Raw genomic sequence first — 21,802 nt, forward strand, 5'->3', positions numbered from 1 at the left:
TGAAGAGAGCAAATTTTACGTTACTTTTTTTACCACAAGAAAAAACGCAGAAAATCATCTGCGGTCATTGATCACTTGGGGGTGTTTGGGGTGCGGCGTGCCTGTGAGGGCCCCGCAGGTCCGCATGCGGTTTTACATGTTCATGGACGTGCTGGTTACACAAAGATCGCTAACTTTGTGAACCATTTATATTTTCATTTTTTTTGTGTGTACTTTTCTGTAGATACCAAAATTAAATTCAATAGAAAATTAAAAGTCAGAAGTTTGCTTAAAATAAAAGTATGTAAGAAATGGTCTTACGTGAACTACTGCATCACATGAGTACATTTGCAGGTTTTCCATTTTTTTTCCTTAAGACCAAAGAAAAATATAAAGCTCTACGATTCCTCACTGGTTAAAACATGATTGAATAACTCGAGTTTCCCTTTTGCTTATTTTAAATTTTTTTTTTTTTTTTTTTTTTTGTCTTTTTGTCTTTTTGCCTTTTCTAGGGCCATGGTGCAGCATATGGAGGTTCCCAGGCTAGGGATCTAATCGGAGCTGTAGCCGCCGGCCTACACCACAGCTACAGCAGCGCAGGCTCTGAGCTGCATCTGCAACCTGCACCACAGCTCAGGGCAACGCCAGATCCTTAACCCACTAAGAGAGGCCAGGGATCGAACCCTCAACCTCATGGTTCCTAGTCGGATTCGTTAGCCCCTGAGCCACGATGGGAACTCCTCACTTTAAAAGAATGCTTCACATCCCTCGTGCCTATGTCCTTTCTGGTTCAGTTTCTCCAGAAAACAGCATCTGTTTCCAGAGAAGTGGATCAGGGTTAATTGCCTGACTACCTGGTTAAGGAGAGAAGGAAGGCTCGAGCAAGGCGGGGAAAAGTCTCCTGAAATGGACTTTCAAATAGTATCTTTGATTTCATCTCCTTTCTCTACTCTTGCCTCTCCTGGCATCAGGTCCATCCAATTTCTGAGCTTCTTCTGGAATTACTCAGGGGACATCCCTTACATTTTGGCAAGTGCCTCACTGGCGAGGGGCACTGAGGATGGGTGTCCCCGATTCTGCTAAGTCAGTTATCATCCCTCCAATCTGCCTGGGTACAAATGCCCCTGATTTCTGCATATTGTTTTCCTTGGGTTTTAGAGCAAATTTCAAGAGAAGGGGCTATAAAATCACTTTCAAAATGGAAGTTTCCTATTATTTTAAGAAATCAATCTCTAATGCCTTGAACAGTGATTCCGTTTACCAAAATTCAATTTAAAAAAAATGTTTTCAGAATATCCATGGTTGCCAGAAGTGTTCAAGGCAGGCACTGTTTTCAGAATATTTGTGGTTCAGACTGTAAAAGCACAGAATTCAATGTCTCCAAAACCGAACGGTTTGGGGCCAGGTTGGCTGTAAATAAAGGCGACATTTAACACAAAGGCTGGTCACTGATCCATAGTCTAAATAGCTAAGATTTAGCCATTATCTGTTAGAGATCATAATTTCTTTTGTCTTCATGAGAATCAAAATAAAGCCTGATTAAAGGGTACACAGGTGTATTATGAAACCTCTTCATCCTAAGACACATTTCAGTTATCCAAGCAAATTATTCTGTATCTCTTGTCCATAAATTTTGTCAAGATAAAGATTCCAATTTACTTAAGGAAGAAAGACGTGGGGCAGCATGACGAGGGCAAACTGCCTATCATGTTAATTCCTTCTAGTGTCTCTCACTCCCCTCCTTCTGAGGGAGCACCGGTGTTCAGTTGGTCATGCTATTTCTTTGGGCTGCTCCCGCGGCATATGGAGGTTCCCAGGCTAGGGGTCCAACCGGAGCTGTAGCCACTGGCCAACACCAGAGCCACAGCAACGAGGGATCCGAGCCGCGCCTGCAACCTACACCACAGCTCACGGCAATGCCGGATCGTTAACCCACTGAGCAAGGGCAGGGACTGAACCCGCAACCTCATGGTTCCTAGTCGGATTCGTTAACCACTGCGCCACGACGGGAACTACATTTTTAAGACCATAAAGTTCTACTTGGCTAACACTTATAGTCATTCCACTTTTTTATTCAAAGGAATTCCGATCAGACCATTTGAGATGAACAAAAATTGTGTGGTTAATTTGATGACTTGTGTATCCCCTTAAGCTGGAAAAAAGAAAAGTTCTCTTTCAAATATCAGCGAAAATGGTCATATCCAGTATGTTTCCTGAGCAGAACTGTAGTCATGTGGGCACATGCGGGCAAATTATTTAAATCACCATAACATAGGAAGCACATTAACTAATGACCAGAAATACTCTCCACATCACAGATAAAATATTTTTAGGTAGTAGAGTTTGCTGTTCTACTCATTTCCACTGGCATGAACAAAACATTTTAATGTAAGAAAATGTAAAATTAGACTGGCTAAAAGTAACAGAAAAACTAACAAACAAGGAAAACCTCTCTTTCCATCTCAAAAAATAGAGCTGTTCTTTGATCCTTAAAGATATTCAAGTTCGATGAATATTTGTTGAGTTACTTTCACGTGCCAGGCATTGTGCTAAATACTAGGGCTCCAAAGGTTAGGAACCTAGTCTTCATCTAGAGAGTCAAGGGAATGGTGAAGCCTTGGGAACGCTTTGCGAAGCTGTGAAGAATCATGAAACTCCTGCGCTGACATGATCCAAATCGTTCATCTTTTGAAAGATGAGTATAAGCTAGATAAAGGGATAACAGGCAGGAATTCGGGAAGGAAGAAATTATAAACAAAACATGGGGGCACTAACAGCAAGGAGAAGGGCGTGGAACAGGAGTACTTGATAAAACTACCTATTACATTTCATTTCACGGAGGACGTACTCTTTCCCTACCAGGTGCTAGGCCCTGTACCAGGCAGCGAGAATTTAATAGTGACTAAGGACAAACATCTTCCTACCCTCATGGGGCTGACACCCACCTAATTTAGAACATGGTTTTGTTGTTAAGGATTTTTAGTTTAACATTCACATACCTTTCAGGTATACATCAAAACAACATTTAATAAGTTAACATATCAGAGTTCCCTGTCGTGGCGCAGTGGTTAACGAATCCGACTGGGAAGCATGAGGTTTCGGGTTCGATCCCTGGCCTTGCTCAGTGGGTGAAGGATCTGGCGTTGCCGTGAGCTGTGGTGCAGGTTGCAGATGCAGCTCAGATCTGCCATTGCTGCTGCTGTGGCTGTGGGGTAGGCCAGCAGTTACAGCTCCTATTAGACCCCTAGCCTGGGAACCTCCATATGCTGCAGGTGCGGCCCTAAAAAGACAAAATAATAATAATAATAATAATAAGTTAATATATTCAGGAGAGGATATAATTATCATCATCACATTAGACTGGCAACATGATTTAATAACTGTCACTGCAGTTTTTAAAAAAACACATCTGATGAAGGTCTTGGCCGTGAAGATAGAGAAGAATCCGGAAACAGGATTTTGTTTTCAATGAAGTATTACATTTTCTCAAATCTAACTCCAAAAAATAATCAACAAAAGTCACTTAACGTTATTTATAATTAATGACAGTAAATAATTCTCTACAAGGACTGAAGAAATTCCTATATTGGACAATCTCCTTAGTTGTTCATTGTAGTCTTATTAGTACCATAGAAACCAGGTAATTGTACAACAACCAACTTGGCAAAACAGCGTGACTATGAATAGTTGAAATCAATTGGTAATTAGAATTGTAGTAGTCACTCCTTTTGAGAAACAGGAAAACAGGAAAATTGACAAGGCTGACCATCTTATCAATGTGTATTTACAAATCCCGTATTGATATGCACAAGTTCAGTTCTGGGCTTGCCACTCATCTTTAATCTGGTTAACCTTTATGAGTTTAGGTTTAAAATAGGCTCTGTAGAGCAAATTTGTAGTTTTTATTTATAACAACTATACCAAACTTCCTTAGGGGTTTTGTTTGACTAAGCCAACTCTGGTATTTAGAAACAGATTCGGATGCTACATGGTAGGGATGAGAGGAAAAAAAAAATACATGCAAATAGTAGTATGTCTACATTAATATAGACACCTTAGATAAAATAAGTACATCAGATTAGAAAGAGATCACTATTAAAACTTAAATTGGTTTCAGACTGAGTCCGTGAAAAGGAACAACCGCTCTGAGAAGTCAAAAACTGTTCTTACGAAAGTAAAAACTTGCTCTTGGTCTCCACCAAATCAAAGGCAGCACGTGCACTGAGACCCACAGATGCTTTAAGCCTCTTCACAGAGGAAGGTAGGGACTTGTAACCACAGCAGCAGGCACAGCAAAGGATGGCAGGCATCGGGGAGAAGAGCTCCGTGTGGTGCTGCTGTGATAAATACTCAGGGAAGGGAAGATGCTAAAACCAGGGCAGTGAAGCGCTCCCGTCACCACCTGAGTTTTGACCTGTCTCCACTGTCTGGAAATGCGCGTGCTGCCAAATTCCGGGAACTGTGTCTAAAAGAGAAATGTGGTTTTGTCATCTGTCCACCCTCTGTCTTACCCCTGACACATATATTATCACACCATTTGCTTCTAAGTTCTTCGTCTTCTCTTCATTACCTCTTCTGAATACAAACGTCATACATTATATGCCTGTATTAAATTTCAACATGAAAAAAATTTCAGTGTTTATCACACTAGCAGGTAAATGAGACTTCTGTGCTTTAGTTAAAGAAGGGCTATGATGTCATTACATAAATTGCAACCTGAAGTTACTCATGGACAGGGCTTTTTGATTATTATTATTGCTCCTGATTTACTGACCCTGTAAAAGCATACTAACATATTTATCACCCAGAGGAGAGTGCTCTTGCTGATTACAAAACTGCAGAAACACTGTATCAAAAACCAATCCCCCAAATATTTGAAGCAACATTTAAAATGTTGTTTTGCTCTGAAGAATTCTACAGAGTGTTGAGAACAGGCCGAGATGACTCAACCTAAAACTTGCTCAAAAGGGCTGAAGAACCTCAGGTTAACTGTGATGCCAAAATGCGGTATAACCAGGTAAGCATCGCTGAAATGGCTGAGCAACTTCAAGGATACTCAACACAGATACAATTCCCTGCTACGCAAAGTCACCTAAGGGGACCCAGTGTCTCCTAACATAGGTCAATATCATCCTTATCTATACAGAGGTGAAACAGGCCTTCCCTCCACCAAGAATGACTTCCGACTGGGCATCAGTAACAGAAAAAAGAAATCGAAGAACTCTGTTAAGGATATATCCATTTTGTAGATGGAGAAACTGAGGGAAACAGAACTAAAAAAAGTAAGAGATAAGAGGGAGTTTAGGGATAATTTAGTGCCATCTCATTACTTAATTAAATGAAAATATTATTGACCAGGAAAGTTAAGTACTTAATCCTAAACTGTGTGCTTTAAAAAACCCTGAAATTAACCAGAGTAGGACTAATAAAAACCTTCGGCAATTTATTATATTATTAAATTTTATGTAATTAGGCTCACACCTTGGAGATACTGTGGATTTGGTTCCAGACAACAATAAAGCAAATACCACAGTAAAATGAGTCATGAGAATTTTTCAGTTTTCCAGTGTATATAAATGTTTACAGTATCCTGTAGCCTATCCAGTGTGCAATAATAACATTACGTCTAAGAAAACAATGTGCATACCTTAATTTTAAAATAGTTTATTACTAAAAAATGCTAACCACCATCTGAGCTTTAAGCAAGTTAGACTAATACCAAAGATCGCCGATCACAAATCAGCATAACAAATAATAATAATTAAAAAGCCAAGGAGTTCCCATTGTGGCTCAGTGGAAAGGAACCCGACTAATATCCATGAGAAAAAATAGGTTCGATCCCTGGCCTTGCTCAGTGGGTTAAGGATCCAGCATTGCTATGAGCTGTGGTATATGTCACAGAGGCGGCTTGGATCTGGCATTGCTGTAGCTGTGGTGTAGGCCAGCAGCTATATATAATTCCGATTAGACCCCTAGTCTGGGAACCTCCACATGCCAGGGGTGTGGCCCTAAAAAGACAAAAAAAAAAAAAAAAAAAAAAGTTGAAATATTGTGAGAATTACCAAAATGTGACACAAAAACCTGAAGTGAGCAAATCCTGTTGGAAAAACAGCTCCAAAACACTTATTCACCTCCAGGTTGCCACAGTTCTTCAATTTGTAAAAAATGAAGTATCTGCAAAGCACGACCAATTGAAGCACAGTATGAGAAGCGCCATAAAACAAAGTATGCCTGTATCTCGTTTATTCTGACTATTTTGACCCATCTTTTACTAGCTTAGAACCGTTTTCTTAAATACTAAAACTATGGTTAAATTAATTATAAGGTGATGAGGTCACAAATCAAAAAGCCAAGTTAAGATTTAATTCCACAATCAAGGCTCTGTCCAGCTCAGTACAATACAGGAATTTATTGAAAATATTTCACAACTTGAGTGAGCATGCTTCCCTGTGCTTCATTTCATTCAGTCTAGAACTTTCCTAGATCTGGAAATATTTCACAACTTGAGTGAGCTCGCTTCCCTGTGCTTCATTTCATTCAGTCTAGAACTTTCCTAGATCTGGCTCTGAAAGTATACAGAGGGGCATCTGAAGAATTCAATTCAGAAACAAAAAAAAAAAAATTCTGATTCTCCAGTAATTGTTTTTAATATCAGATCGAATTAATTTTCACTTAGTACAAGGAGGATCCAGTAAATACACTACAGATTTTGTATTCTTTTTGACAGAAGCTTCTCTATTATAATATTATCCAAGACTCATCTTTTGGGAAGTAGAAGTTGGCCATCTGTTCTTTCTTGACTCTTCCCTTTGGGCTACAACCCTGCCTCTAATGACTAATTCCTTATGTTCTATGCGTTAATTCAAAGGCAGGGCCCATTACAATTTCTTCCCCATATCAGCCCAGTGTCCTGAAAATTCATTCAAACAGACTCTCTCCAATACCGGGTTAATTATGGATCTTTCCTGGTCTCTCAGCGAATCGTGTTCTCAAGCCAAACTGGTCTGTCCTCCTAGTGCCTGAATTAATTTAATAAATTAAATCGGGTTAGATTATGAATGAATGAAGACATGATAATATAGTGACTCCTTCCCTAAAATGTATTTTTTTTCCAGGGTTCCCAATATTTTGATTGAAAAAGTCAATTAATGTGGGGAATTCCCACATTGAGCCAATCCTTTGTAGGTAAAACTTTTTGTGCGCAAAAGCAACATTTGGCATCTCCTTTCAGAGACCCGACTTTCAACTCCACTAAACATTAGGCTCAATGTCAAGGTCAAGTTTACACACTGATCTCTTCCTTTGTCTTTTTTTTTTTTTTTTTTTTTGTCTTTTTGCCTGTTCTAGGGCCGCTCTTGCGGCATATGGAGGTTCCCAGGCTAGGGGTAGAATCGGAGCTGCAGCCACCGGCCTACGCCAGAGCCACAGCAACGCGGGATCCAAGCTGTGTCTGCGACCCACACCACAGCTCATGGCAACACCGGATCCTCAACCCACCGAGCAAGGCCAGGGATCAAACCCGCAACCTCATGGTTCTTAGTCGGATTCGGTAACCACTGCACCACCACAGGAACCCCTCTTCCTTTGTCTTTAAGGAGGATGCAGATAGAGTTAGCAGTTATCAGAAAGCAGGGTAATTATTTTTATATTATAAATCCAGAAAGAATTTTGAAGTAGGTGACTCTCAAATACCCTGTAATTTTGAAATGATTTTGTGTTTTATATGTACGAAAGTTCTTTTCTTAGCCCATTACGGCCAATATAAAAAAATACTAAAAACTGGCTTGTGAACAACAAATGTTTACCTCTCACAGTTCTGGAGGCTAGTAAGTCCACGATTAAAGCACTAGCAGCCTCGGAGTCTGGTGAAAATCTGCTTTGTGATTCACAGACGACTCTCTCCCCTCACGTGGCAAAAGAGGCCTCTTTTATTGGGGCCTGAATCCCATTCCCACGGGCTTCATCCTCAGGACTTATCACCTCCCCAAAGCCCCACCTCCGTTTCCACATACCTTTCGGAGGATGTAAAAGTCATCCCAATAGCAGTAGTTATGTCCAAAATAGTTTTGCAAAATGACATAGCTTTTCTTCCTTTAAAATAAATTTATTGCTTAAAGATAAACAGTTGATCCTTGATATTTAAAACGGCATCTCACTAAGGGTTTATTTTGCATTTCTTTAGTCACAAGTACCCTGGAGTATCTTTTTATACATCACAAGCCATTTGTACTTTCTTTTCTGTGAACTATGCAATCAAGCCCTTTTCTAAGTTTTTTCCGAAGAGAAAAGAGAATCTAGAAGCTACAGGAAACTCACTAGAAGTCTAACCGACATCCAGCTTGATGGCCCAGCTTGATGCTACATATCCAAGAACTGATTGATCTTCAAGAAATTCCAAAAAGACATTTGTAGCATTTTGCATCTACTTATGCACCCATTTGGAGGTGGAAACTCCCAGTAAGAAGTAGGGGTCTGAGAGGACGAATGAATCCCTGAGGGAAGAGGAGCGGGGACCAGAGGAGGAAATTGGAGAAGTGTGGAGTTCCTGTCGTGGCTCAGTGGCGACAAACCCGACCGGTATCCATGAGTTCGACCCCTGGCCTTGCTCAGTGGGTTAAGGATGCAGCGTTGCCATGAGTTGTGGTGTAGGTGGCAAATGCAGCTCAGATCCCATCTTACTGTGGCTGTGGTGTAGGCTGGTGGCTACAGCTCCGATTTGACCCCTAGGAAAACATGGAAGGGGAAGAAGAGGACAGGATAAAAAGAAGAGAAGGACGGGGAGAGAGAAGGACAGGTTCATGAAGAAGAGGGGATGGAAGAACAGTAAGTCCTGCCTAAACTAATTTCTGCCCCACTAGAGGAGGGAAGTTAGTAATGTATACAACTACTTTATGTATAATTTTCCTGAATTTTGCTTTTCATGCTATTGGTAGAAATGCTGGGAATTTTAGTATCTATTCGAAACTTACTGTATAACTTTTCCTCTAGGGTTAATATCTACAGGCTTACAGTTTTCTGGGATGTGTAATTGTTATCTCTTTCTTATTTGTCATAGAATCAGTTTGTTGTAAAAAATAAGCAAAGGCAATTTAGGTCTCTTAAGGTCATTCATTTTAGTCCTCTTCACCAGATTCCTTCTGTGTTCTTGGATTCAAATACTTACGATGGGGTTAAAGGACAGCTCACAGTGTCCTCTGGCCCAGAACAAGACATGTGCTAAAAAAGGTCCAGTATAACTAATGTGAGCACGTTTTGAATTAAAGTAGGAATTTAGTCATTTTTACATAACTTACAAAGCTAAGTTTTATAAACTTCTGAAAATGTTAATCATGCATCCTTTATTTGGTTTTTTTTTCCCCTGAGTGCTGTATTTAGTGTTTCTGTTTTATAAAGTGCAGTGACAGAAGCGGCAGCAGCATGAGGTCCATACTCCATCCACCTGTGCTTTGAAAAACCCATGACTATTCCAAGAACAATGCATCTCTGAAAAAAACAAAATTAACTGTTTTTTAGGCTGTAACTGCAAAAAAAAGAAGACAATTAGCGTCCTTGAGAAACAAAATAAGTTTATAAATTAAGAAGAAAAAACTTAATGGGCAAAAATGAAAAAGTTTAAGAGTTTTAAAAGAATTCTTTTTAGAGAAAAGATACAAGGGATTAAAGCATAAACCCTCACTAAATAAAGGCAGGGAATGTAACAATTTTTGTGTGATTAATTAATGCTGGTAAGATTTATGAAAGTATGAAGCGATTTAGAAGCCTCGTGAAGAATCATGATCATATTAAAGATGACAAGGGCAGGTGATCTGTCCAGTAAAATGTTTTATTTTTCAGATACAATTTCAATATCTTATAAGTATTATATCAATGAACAAAGAAAAATTCTGCTAAGTTCTCACATCAGTGTTTTACCTGACTGCTCTGACTTCTTGAGGTATAAAGGTTTCTTGCTTTAACTAAAAACAAAAAGCTACAAGTTCTTCCTGATTTCTTTCCTAACCAGCACCCACCAGCCCACCTCCGGCATTCTGTGAACTACAGGAAGGTCACGTGGCATTGCTCCAGGCCTTCGAACCTGTTACTATGTGTCAAACACGTGTTCCTCCAAATGAGATGATTAAGAGGGGGCTGGTCTTCAAGCACCTGCTTGTGTTCAGAGCCATAACAGAACTGCACTATTACAGATTCACTGGAAAGGGGAAAAGCACAAAAATGAGACGTATCTCAAAGGCATTTTATTATTTATCTTTTTTTTTTTTCTTGTCTTTTTAGGGCCACACCCATAACATAAGGAGGTTCCCAGGCTAGGGTTCTAATCAGCACCACAGCTGCCAACCTCCGCCACAGCCACAGCAAGGCCAAATCCAAGCTGCATCTTTGACCTACACCACAGCTCACAGCAATGCCAAATTCTTAATGCACTGAGCAAGGCCAGGGATCAAATCTGCATCCCCATGGATACCAGTCAGGTTCATTGCTGCTGAGCCACAACGGGAACTAGTTTGCTACTTTATCTATTTATCAGCATTTTCTTTAACTTTTAAAAAGGCATGACATATATATCATTTAAACCACAACTTTAATGAGTCATCTCATAAACATGAATCATCTCCTTAAAAAATAAGTCATCTCCTTTCTCATGAAAATCTGCTTATTTAAGCTCTATGACAAAAAAAAAATCTAAAATGAGTATGGCAGATGTGTCATCCAAAAGGAATCCCATGACTTGATATTGACTTTTGATTTTTTTTTGTTGTTGTTGTTGTTGTTGCTCTTTCTTGGGCCGCTCCCGCGGCATATGGAGGTTCCCAGGCTAGGGGTCGAATCAGAGCTGTAGCCACCGGCCAACACCAGAGCCACAGCAACGCGGGATCCGAGCCACGTCTGCAACCTACACCACAGCTCACGGCAACACCGGATCGTTAACCCACTGAGCAAGGGCAGGGATCGAACCTGCAACCTCATGGTTCCTAGTCGGATTCGTTAACCACTGCGCCACAATGGGAACTCGATACTGACTTTTGAAATTCAAAGAGATTTAACCCAAACAACTAATTTAGAAGATTAGTATACCTTTATCAGAAGACACTGGTTATCAGCATGCTTCTTTGAGAGATACGGGCCTTAACTGGAGGAGCAAGACAGCAGGGGTAAAACGCCAGCTTTGCTGTTATGCTTTTTGCATCTGTCACCAAGTGGGTACATGGTCACGTGAAGATTGTTTTGCTTTCCAGGGCTTTAGTTACTTTGTCTGTAAACTACAGGAGTTCAACAAATAAGTGTTTCCCAAATGAGTTCCATGCAGGGCTCTCCAGATGAATGTTTGATAAAGTAACCCTCTTTATGATATAAAATATATGGTAACATATTAATGATTAAGGAAAGTCATTCAGAAAAGAGACATGCAGAATTTTGCTTAACCATAAAATTCTCTTCAAGGAAAGGCTACAAACATCCTAAAAAATATGTTTTGATTTAAAAAATGGACAAAGGAGCACAACACTGTAAATCAACTACACCTTAATAAAAAAAAAAAAAATGGACAAAGGAACCTTCCAGTATTTTCTACCTCCAAAATTTATAATTTAGTAGTTATATAACTGAAATATCATTCCTGAATGTTAAAGCTAAAAATCACATTTAAAAAATAAACTGATGAAGGAGTTCCCGTCGTGGCGCAGTGGTTAACGAGTCCGACTAGGAACCATGAGGTTGCAGGTTCGATCCCTGGCCTTGCTCAGGGTGTTAAGGATCCGGCATTGCTGTGAGCTGTGGTGTAGGTCGCAGACGCAGCTCGGATCCCGTGTGGCTGTGGCTCTGGTGTAGGCCGGCAGCTACAGCTCCGATTCGGCCCCTAGCCTGGGAACCTCCATATGCCATCGGAGCAGCTCAGGAAAAGACAAAAAAGTAAATAAATAAAATAAAAAATAAACTGAAGGAAAATTTAATGATTATGTGCATAAAATCCAAAACCACTGTACCAAAATTAACTCTATATAGTCCCAGTTTTGCTGATTCAAATTTGCTGATTTTTGACACAATGCAATCCTAGAACAGCTCAGTAGTGACCTGAGCCAGGCATAAACACACATCTACTTAAAATCAGTGATTTCTAAATAATCAAGTGCATTTTAGCATTCTGCTTTTTTTTGGCCATGCCCAAGGCATGAGGATGTTCTTTCTGGGCCAGGGAGCAAACCTGAGCCACAGCAGGGACAGCACCAGATCCTTAACCCACTGCACTACAAGGGAATTCCCAAGTGTTGTCTATTTTTCAAAGCAACAAAATGAATAAATTTTTAACATAGTCCCAAAGTCAGATATTAAATTTTATATAATAATAATAAATGAGTTTTTCTTAAAGAAAAACTCACTGGATATTCAAAATCTCAAATCCTTCCTTAAATGCTTTCTAATAACTTGCCCTTTGTGAGTGTGTTGTTGGTAAATGAATCAAAATTCTCTAGGAGACATTTATACTACCGGGTCTTAATTATAGAGCACAAATTCCACTGAGGAGAGATCTCTGGGTGATAAAAGCTAATCAGATAACTCAGAAAGTCCCTCTGACTGCCATTCAACACTTAATCATGCATTAACCATAAATTAAGCATTCAACCTCTGGCAGCCTTAGAGTAGTTTGGAGGTGTCATCTTGCTATTTACAATTTTGACCTGCCACCAAGCAGTCCAGCCCACTTACAGAAAATGAAACTTAAACGGTTGGCACTTCATGTAGGCTAGTGCAAATTTAAATTATTCTTTCCGATATTCGTGTTATTATGTTTTTCTATATTTTCATTTAGCATCTTTCAATGATCCTAACCTTTTTTCCTAATCTGTCAAGAATCAACACTACCCTATTCATGTTCCATTCTCGTTGTTTTCTGGACTAGGCTAGAACACCCAACCCTGCTTAAGTGATAACGTGCAAAGGGGTTTCGTAATGAGTTACATTCTTAGTTCACATGGACCATGGCAGGCTGGCTGGCCCTCTTAGAGCTTCACTCAAGGAAATATTTCATTTTCCCCTCACCTGGAGACAGCCTCACATTTCAGGACATTCAGGCAATCTGATTTTTTATGACACCTGTACATTCCAAAAAATTCCCTTATTTCCTGGTGAATGACCTTTATCTCTCGAATGGTGGAAGCGATTTATGTGTAATTTTTATTTTAGAATAACAGTTTTTTTTTTTTTTTTTCCGGCCTATGCCACAAGCCACAGCAACGTGGGATCTGAGCTGTGTCTGTGACATTGACCACAGCTCATGGCAATGCCAGACCCTTAACCCACTCAGCGAGGCCAGGGATAGAACCCGCGTCCTCCTGGGTGCTAGTCAGGTTTGTTAGCCACTGAGCCAGGATGGAAACTCCCATAGTAACAGCTGACTGATGTAACAGAATAAGAAAGCTGGAGAATGTCAGGACCTCTGAAATTAAGTTACTCGTTTAGAGACACAAAACTCAGTTCTTGTGCACCGCCTACTTCTTATTCCGCTCTATTAACAAACACCCCCTCTTTCGCATCCTCATGCTAGTCTCATGATCATCTACCTCATTCCAGTTTTATTAGCACAGTTTTTGTTTAGCTGATGCTTTTTTTAAGAGTCAGTAACTTTTTAAAATTTATTTATTTATTTTTTACTAAAGTATAGGTGATTTATAATGTATTAGTTTCAGGTGTAGAGAAAAATTATATATATACACATTCCATGTACATACACACACACACATATATATTCTTTCTATTCTTTTCAGATTCTTTTCCCATATAGGGAAGCTCCCTGTGCTACACAGTAGGTCCTTGTTGTTTATTCATTTTACATGTGGTCGTGTGTATATGTTACTCCAAATTCCTAATTTACCCTCCCACACACCTTTCCTCTTTGGTAACCATAAGTTTGTTTATTATGTCTGTGAGTCTGTTTCTGTTTTGTAAATAAGTTCATTTGTATCCTATGATTCCCACTCCTGGACAAATATCCAGAGGAAACCCTAATTTGAAAAGATACATGCACCCCAATGTTCACTGCAGCACTGTTTACAATAACCAAGAACAAAAGTCAACCTAAATGTCTATCAATAGATGAATGATGGACAAAGAAGATGTGGTATATGTGTGTGTGTGTGTGTGTACACATGGAATACTATTCAGCCATAAAAAGAATGAAAAAATGCCATTTGCAGCAACATGGATGGACCTAGAGATTATCATACTAAGTGAAGTAAGTCAGAGAAAGACAAATATCACATATATTATTTATATGTGGAATCTAAAAAAATGATATAAATAACCACCTGTTTTCTTTACCTTCCCATCTGGATTTGGAAACTTACTGTCTCCTCCCTGAAATTACAGCCACAGGTGCTTCAGTGTTCTTCATGAGGCCAAGGGCTCCCATCTCTAACTCAGCCTCTAACCCAACTATTTACAGACAGTCAAGTTATTCTTTAAACAGTTTCTTGCATCGTGTCAGTCTCCTAATCATAAAAGTTGAAGGCTTACTGACTATCAGTCATTACAGTCAGCTTATACTCAGGACACATACTCAAATGGAATTAGGTACTGTTTTCAGTTCTTCCTACTTCTGCCATCCAGCTCAGCTGCTATTCTCCAATTCTCTGCTTGCCTCTGACCCTTAGGTCAAAGCAGACTATTTCTCCTCACCTTTCCTTCTAACTCAGCAGGAAACTTGAAGTTACCGGGTGTGAGTTAGGTCAAAGTTCTTCCCTAACAAACTTACCTACCTTGACTAAAATTATTTGCTTCCTTTCTATCACTAAAAAAAGATGTTCTTCTATCTGTTTGTTGCTAATCTTTCTTTCTTCTGGGCTGTAGTCGCTTCCTATACCATCTCTGAAGCACTGGAAGATACTCAATAGAGACATTAATGAGCCATACCTCTCAGTCATCCCCTCCCTCTTCTGTTTCTTCTCCTTCTAATTGTTCTTTCCCGTCTGATAGACCCACTCAATACGCTCCCATCCTTAGAAAGCCCTGCCTTGTTCCAGTCTCCTGACTTTCTCCTTCTTTTCTCCATCAGGATTCTTAAGACAGTTGTCTACGCGAAACTATACTTGCTCATCTGATGTTTGTTTCTCAAGCAAATATTTCTCAAGGTCTGGTTTCTGCTCCTGCTATTCCACTGACACTCTTCTAAACACTTCCTGGAAAAGGTCACCTGCTGTGGTAAACGGATCTGCAAGATGCCCCCTCAATGATCCCACCTTCTGTATTCATGCTCTTGTAAGATTCTCCTCTCCCAAGGGTGACATTCTTCTGCCCAATAGCATGCTGCAGGTGATGGGATGGCACTTCTGTAATGAGGTTGCAAAAGACTGTGCCTTCTCTCTATGTTGCTTTTTTGGCTTCCCTGATTTGATGCAACAAGCAGCAATGTTAAAGAGGCCCATGTGGCAAGGAACTGAGAGCAGCTTCTGGCCAACAGTCAAAAAAGAACTGAAATCCTCCTTCCAACAACCCACGAGGAACTAAGTCCTGCCAACAACCATGTGAACTTGGAAGTCGATTCTTCCCCAGTTGAGCTCTCACATGAAACCCAGGTCTGGCTGTCACCTTGACAGCAACCTTGTAAAGAATCTAAGAAGAAGATGCAGAAAAGCCAAGCTCCTATTCCTGAACTATGAAACCTGTGAGAAAATAACTGGGTGACCTTGAGTTGATTCTTCACTCTCAGTGCCTTATGTTTCTCTCTCTTCATATCCAAACATCCTGAACTTCCTCCAGTATATTCTCTTCTGTATACACAATAAATTGAGATAAGCCTTAATTAGGGTCGTCTTCTGCCCTCTTCTCCTCTTACTCTGCCTCCTTTACTTAGGATCTCCTATTATTTGAACTAACATTTTCATTCCAAATACAAAACTCATGTATCTAATTGCTTACTAGACATCTCTGCTTCAAACTCAACATGTGCAAAATGAAATGCAGTAGTAACCCCCTGACGATCTCTCTTTTTTTAGGAACCATGACTGACCAGTCATCAAAGGCTTGGCAATTCTGTATCTTCCATCCAGACTTTGTCCATCATTCCTCTTGTCTCTGTCCTAGTTGTGGCCACATTAGCTCTTGCCTAATTATTTCAATACCTTCAGTTCCTGCTTCCATAATTACCCTCCTCATGTCATTCCATGGGAAGGTAAATTACCTAAAAGACAAATCTGATCATGTTGCAGCACTGCCTAAAATTCTTCAATGGCTCCTAGCATTTATAGGCAAAAAATAGCTTTCTGAAAAGGAAAGATCCCTTCCCCCTTGTATACTCTCCAGTTTGGTCTCTTCCAATTGTGTTCCTCTCTCTACTCCCGCCCCAGGACTTGACATGCTACCCCGGATAACAGGTGCCTGAACATAGTTTGTTATTTCAGGACCAACAGTTCCCTCTGCTATAAGTTCCATTCCCCCCAGTCCCACTGGAAAAGCTCCTTGACCATCCATCTCCGCCATCACGTCTATTCAGTTTAGTCCGGGTGAGTAAACGTGTGGATCACCTTCCTTAGACCAGGCATGGAACTTTGTCCCAGAGGAACTAATAATCTAATGGAGTATTCTAAAATCACAAATTTGGTGGCAGTAGGAGAAGTGCCATTAGCCCAGAAAAAAGACTCAAGCAAGATGTTCAAGAAGAGGTTTTATCAAAAGGAAGGCATGAATGAAAGATGATTACGAATTACATGTAAGTTGAATATTTAACCCTTTTCTCCCTATGTATCTCTCTTCTCTCTTCCGAAAATTAGTTCTACACCCTCTTCCTTTAACATGCTTCCATTCTTGTAATTTGTGCTGCCAAGAGGTCCCCTTTCATATGAATTACCTTATTCTTTATTTGATGGTGAGCTTTTGAAAATGAGGACTAAATCTGAGTTATCCCTCTAGCTCCAGTGACCAGCATGATTTTGACCCTTTTACAGATGCTCAATTGCTTCTTCTCTTATTTAAATTCAGGTTTATTGAGGTATAATTTATGTATACTAAAATAAAATTTACCCACGGTAAAATGCATGTAATTTAACTGTGCAAGTCAATGAGTTTAATAGTTGCTTCTTCATTAAATTAATTTTTGTAAGCTTTTGTCTATTGTGATTTTATAAATAATATTCTATGCAGCAAAGAGTAAGTCCCAATCACTCACATCATTGTTTATACATTATAGGGGTTCAATAAATAGTTTTTAAACAAGTAAACAAGCCCACAAAAATGTTTCAATGCTATCACTTCTTTGTTAACAAAAGATACAATAAAACTTCTATACTGGAAGTAAAAACTGCAGCATTGTTACAGTATTCTAGAAACTTATCTTAAATACTCAAAATAGTTTTCCTATTCCCAGGACACAGATTAATCAATCATATTTTAAAATTAAAATTGAACTCTATGGCAATTTAAATAATTCATCAGTTGCTTCAGAATCAAAATATCACTTACCTTCTGCTAACCACCATTTTAGAAATTATTCACAAGTAGACAATTAGCTGTGCCAAAAAATCACCTACAAAAATTTGGGCTGGGTTTCTGCCAATCATTATGCCAATTAATTACCCCACAAGGACTGGCTGGCCCTGGATCAAGTAAAGCCTCTTTGATATGCAAGGCTATTCGTATGAGAGAAGACAGGAAAAAAAAAAAAAAAAAAAAAAACCAATAAGACACTAGATCAAGGAAAGCCAGCAGGAAAAGAAAAGCTATTTTTTTTTAATGTTTCTTAGATTCTTACAAGTTTCTAAAGTGTCTAATCCCACCTGAATAATCAGAATTGGCACACAGACTCATCTTGCAGATGGATCAGGCTAACATCATCTGAAAGGAAGGCAGGAACCGTAGCTTCCACACAGGTGTTTGGTACTGGGTTTGCCCTCAAACAGAAGGTAGTCTTGGGTGATGGTAGTGGATGGAAAAAAATGAACTAGTGGTATAAATCATAATTTTTCAAAGTGATATGTGTGTCAATTTCTCATTCAAGATAAACGAACACTGGGAACCGTTACATTCCAGGGTCCATCACTCTTTACTTTGCAATTCATTTTTGTCACACTGGAAGTTTTGAGAGGAAATGGTATAGCACTTTGCTTTTATGTCATGTGTATTCAGGGGGAAAAAAAGACCGAAGTGGTTCATTTTGTCAGTTTCCCTCGTGATATCAAGTTCTTTCATTCTTGGCGAATAGTACTGTTGACTTGTACTGTTCATGATTAAGACTCATTTGACCATAGCCTCAACATGTAATTATTTTGAAAACCATTTCTTTTTTATTCTTTTTATGGAATAAAAAGTAGCCTATGAAGGTTCTCTTCTAGGAGTAGAATTGGAGTTGCAGCTGCGAGCCACACCACAGCCACAGCCACACCGGACTCGAGTCACATCTGCGACCTACGCTGCAGCTTGTGGCAACACAGGATCCTTAACCCACTGAGCAAGGCCAGGGATCGAACCTGCATCCTCACAGAGACAACGATGGGTCCTTATCCCACTGGGCCACAATAGGAGCTCCAAAAGGAAATTCATTTTAATACCATCACTGGAAACCAGAAAAATTTTGACAACTCTGGCCTTTAAATCGAAGTGACTCCAGGATAAAAACTAGAAAGGATATTTAAATGGGTACTATTACATAGAAAACTCTTATATCCAACCCATTATAATTATGCAGAAATCAATGTAAGGAGGATTTATTTATGCATGCTGCAACTTCTTTTTAATAAGAAACAAGAATAAGTAATTTTCTATTATCAGCTACTGATTCTAAAAAAGTAGCTTTTAGGAAATGTTATAGACTCCCCCACTAGACTGAAAGCTTCTCAAAAGATATGAAATTGTGTCCCCAGTAACTGCACAGTAGCTGTCACATAATAGATGCTGAAAAATGCTAAGGAATGAATGCTGTATTAGTGCATATTAAAAAAAAAAGCAGTCTGTGCTTCATTGTACATGAGAAGGTGAAACTCATAATGTGCTATATGAATCAAAGACAAATTAAAGGAAGTTCGATTTTTTTCTGAGAATTTTATTTTATCATCTGAAAAGGTTCGTTGTCTTAGCATGACTAAATGTCTTGTACAGGTGATTTTTCTCAACGCACACACACACACACACAGTGTGCCTCCAAGTTATATTCAAGTCACCTATCTCTCACAATACAGAAACTTGTTTGCAGTTCTTAACTTCTTCAATTTACACCATGGGTTCAAAGATTTGGGAGCCAGATTTCCTCAAGGTACCACCTCAAATGTCCATAGCTTTCCTTACTTCCTTTCCTTCTGCTTGAAGGAACCCTCTCCCAAACTTATGACCTAGGAATAGGGACCCCAGCCCGCGATGGTGACCAAAGGCCAGATCCACTGCACATCTTGGATATGGAAGGGAACCTGCCTTTTTACTTTTTATATTACTTTTCAGAATACCCCAGATTGTGCAGACACAGAGAATATTATACACTGTAAAGCAGGCATGCAGTAACATCTCAGATGAGAATCTATGAAAATATACGACCGTTTCTTTCACACAGCTCAAGAGAACAAGGGCCCAAATCAAGCTGCCTGTTGTTAGGCGTTTGGGATTAACGGATACCCACTACTACGTATAAAATAGATACACAACAAGCACCCGGAGCTCACAGAACCATATTCAGTATCTTGTAATAACCTCTAATGGAAAAGAATCTGAAAAAGAATATACACATGGCAGAATCACTTTGCTGTACACCCGAAACTAATACGACCTTGTAAATCAACTATACTTCAATTAAAAAATTAAATAATAAAAAAACCAAAGTGGGCAAGTCAGTCCAAAGACACGCAAGAGTGAAGATGAGAGAAATCAGAAGCTCATAAAGTCAGGCAGGCACATACCATAACCGAAATGCTTTTCTATGTGGCAGAGCAACGAGAGAAATCACAGACTCAAGTGCATCCGAGCAAGGCAGAGCACGCGCCAGGATCAAGGCACTGGTAAGAAAACCAGTGAACGTTCAGTCCAAGAGTCTTGGTCCACTTGTGTGAGGAGAGAGCAGCTGGCTTGCATCAGCAGTGCGAGTGGCAGCCCACAGCCAGGGTGAGAACAAGCCAGGGATGAGAGAGGCGACCTTGACAGATGCGGGAATGGACAGGCTGGAGCAAAAAAACACCACCTCTGTTCACCAGGGAAGAAAAGGCAGCCTGGGCTCAGGAAAACACCCTGCCCAAGGCCACACAGCACAGAAGCTGAGAGGAGACCCTTCAGCATTCTGCCCAGAGACCACACCGTCTTACTTGAATGATGCTTTCCCAATAAAGACTCCTTTTTTTTTTTTTTTTTAGGAAAAGCTGAAAGTCAGATTTGAATGAGAATTTCTTCACAACTAAGGACAACCGCCCTCCCCTGTCATAAACAGAAATGTGCATTTAGTGAGATGGGACTGAGAACGTATTTGACGGCGGTTCTAAGCACTATTTCTTGAAACTGTTACTGTCTTCTGATGCAGTGTGAGGAAGATATATCGACGCTATAAGCGCTGACACTTGGGTGATTAGCAGCCATTACAGGCTGTTTTGGGGCACTCAGAGGGGGTCTTATTTCACAGAAAACAATCTGCAAAGAAAATCACTAATAAGGATGATCTATTACTGAACACCTCATCAGCCGACAAAAAAATAGCCTCATGCTGACATTTCCATTCAGTGACCTATTTAAAACTTTCGAGATCCTTAAAGCCTATTTCTTTCATATTTTAAGTCACCAAATACCATTGGAAGAAATAGACTTCATGAAAAAATCAGATTTTGAAATTAGATAATTTTATTTGAAATTTCCACTCTGCAGCAAAATAAAGTTAGTAAAATTTAGTAACGAATGAACAAATCTCACCCTATATCTTTCTTGTACAGCCTGACTATGCAGACAATAGTGCTAGGAAAATAACATTACTCCAGCTCTGCAAGATAAATGGAGGGGATTAGGGTGGGACAATTTTTAAGTAATTTTAACATGTTTTATTTAAAAACAAAAATGAACATATTATGTTTTTCTTCTCAGAGTTGCATTAGTTGCACTAGTAACATTAGGATGCCTCCAAACCAGGCTGTTCCCCCCCTTCCTTCTTATCTACAAAACCCATCAATTCCTAAAGTGATCCTTCAGCGATTAGCAGATTAGCGATTACTTTAAGATTATGTTAGTCCTAAAGTGATTATGTTAACTGGGAAAGAAGTTAAGAACCCTCCTCTGGGGTCAGATTACCTGAGTTCAGTTTAGGGGAAATAATTATTATAAGGAATGGGGCGGGGGGCCTACTGCTTTTGATGACATCAAGTGTCGTGTAAAAATCAAACAAAAAACTATCCAGAGCAGTGAGCCATCGGTCAGGCACACTGGGAAGGACTGAGGACATCTATGGTAGCTTTGCTTCTTCAGGCTGGAGCTGACAGGGATGACACCACAGGACCAGGCCCCCTAATACTAAGCTCTTGATCAGCATTACCCTAATAAACACACACCAGGGCTCAGTGGGCTTCTTGGACTTTTAATGGCAGCGTATGTCACACCCGGGGAAACGGATCACATTCTTTTACTGCATCACTTGAAAGGCACCCAGTTTCAAATGAGGCCCAGAGCAAAAGAGGGCTTTTCATTTTGGGCAAGCTTTGTGGCAAGCTTCCTTGTCGTTCAGACCATGGGATCTAGCACAGACAGCAAGCTGGTGGAATCCGTAATAAATAGGAAGTAAGCTGAAATCTCTAGCAAGTTCAAGAGGAAAACTGCAGTACAGACGAAAAGAGTTCTAGAGGAAGGCACAGCCTGCCGTGGCAGAAAATTCTCCATTTCGTAA

General features: G+C 39.8%; 1 long non-coding RNA gene across 10 annotated transcripts in view; it reads right to left on the reverse strand.

Annotated features, from left to right (window-relative positions):
• LOC102167132 (uncharacterized) overlaps positions 1-21,802 on the reverse strand; it is a 659,279-nt gene that overhangs the window by 269,668 nt on the left and 367,809 nt on the right. The gene's annotated exons all lie outside the window — the stretch shown is intronic.

Source organism: Sus scrofa, chromosome 8 (assembly GCF_054392235.1).
Source record: "Sus scrofa isolate SSC_HxYL_T2T_F1_AM1 chromosome 8, Sscrofa_HxYL_maternal_Yorkshire_Landrace_v2.0, whole genome shotgun sequence".
NCBI classification, from domain to species: Eukaryota; Metazoa; Chordata; class Mammalia; order Artiodactyla; family Suidae; genus Sus; species Sus scrofa.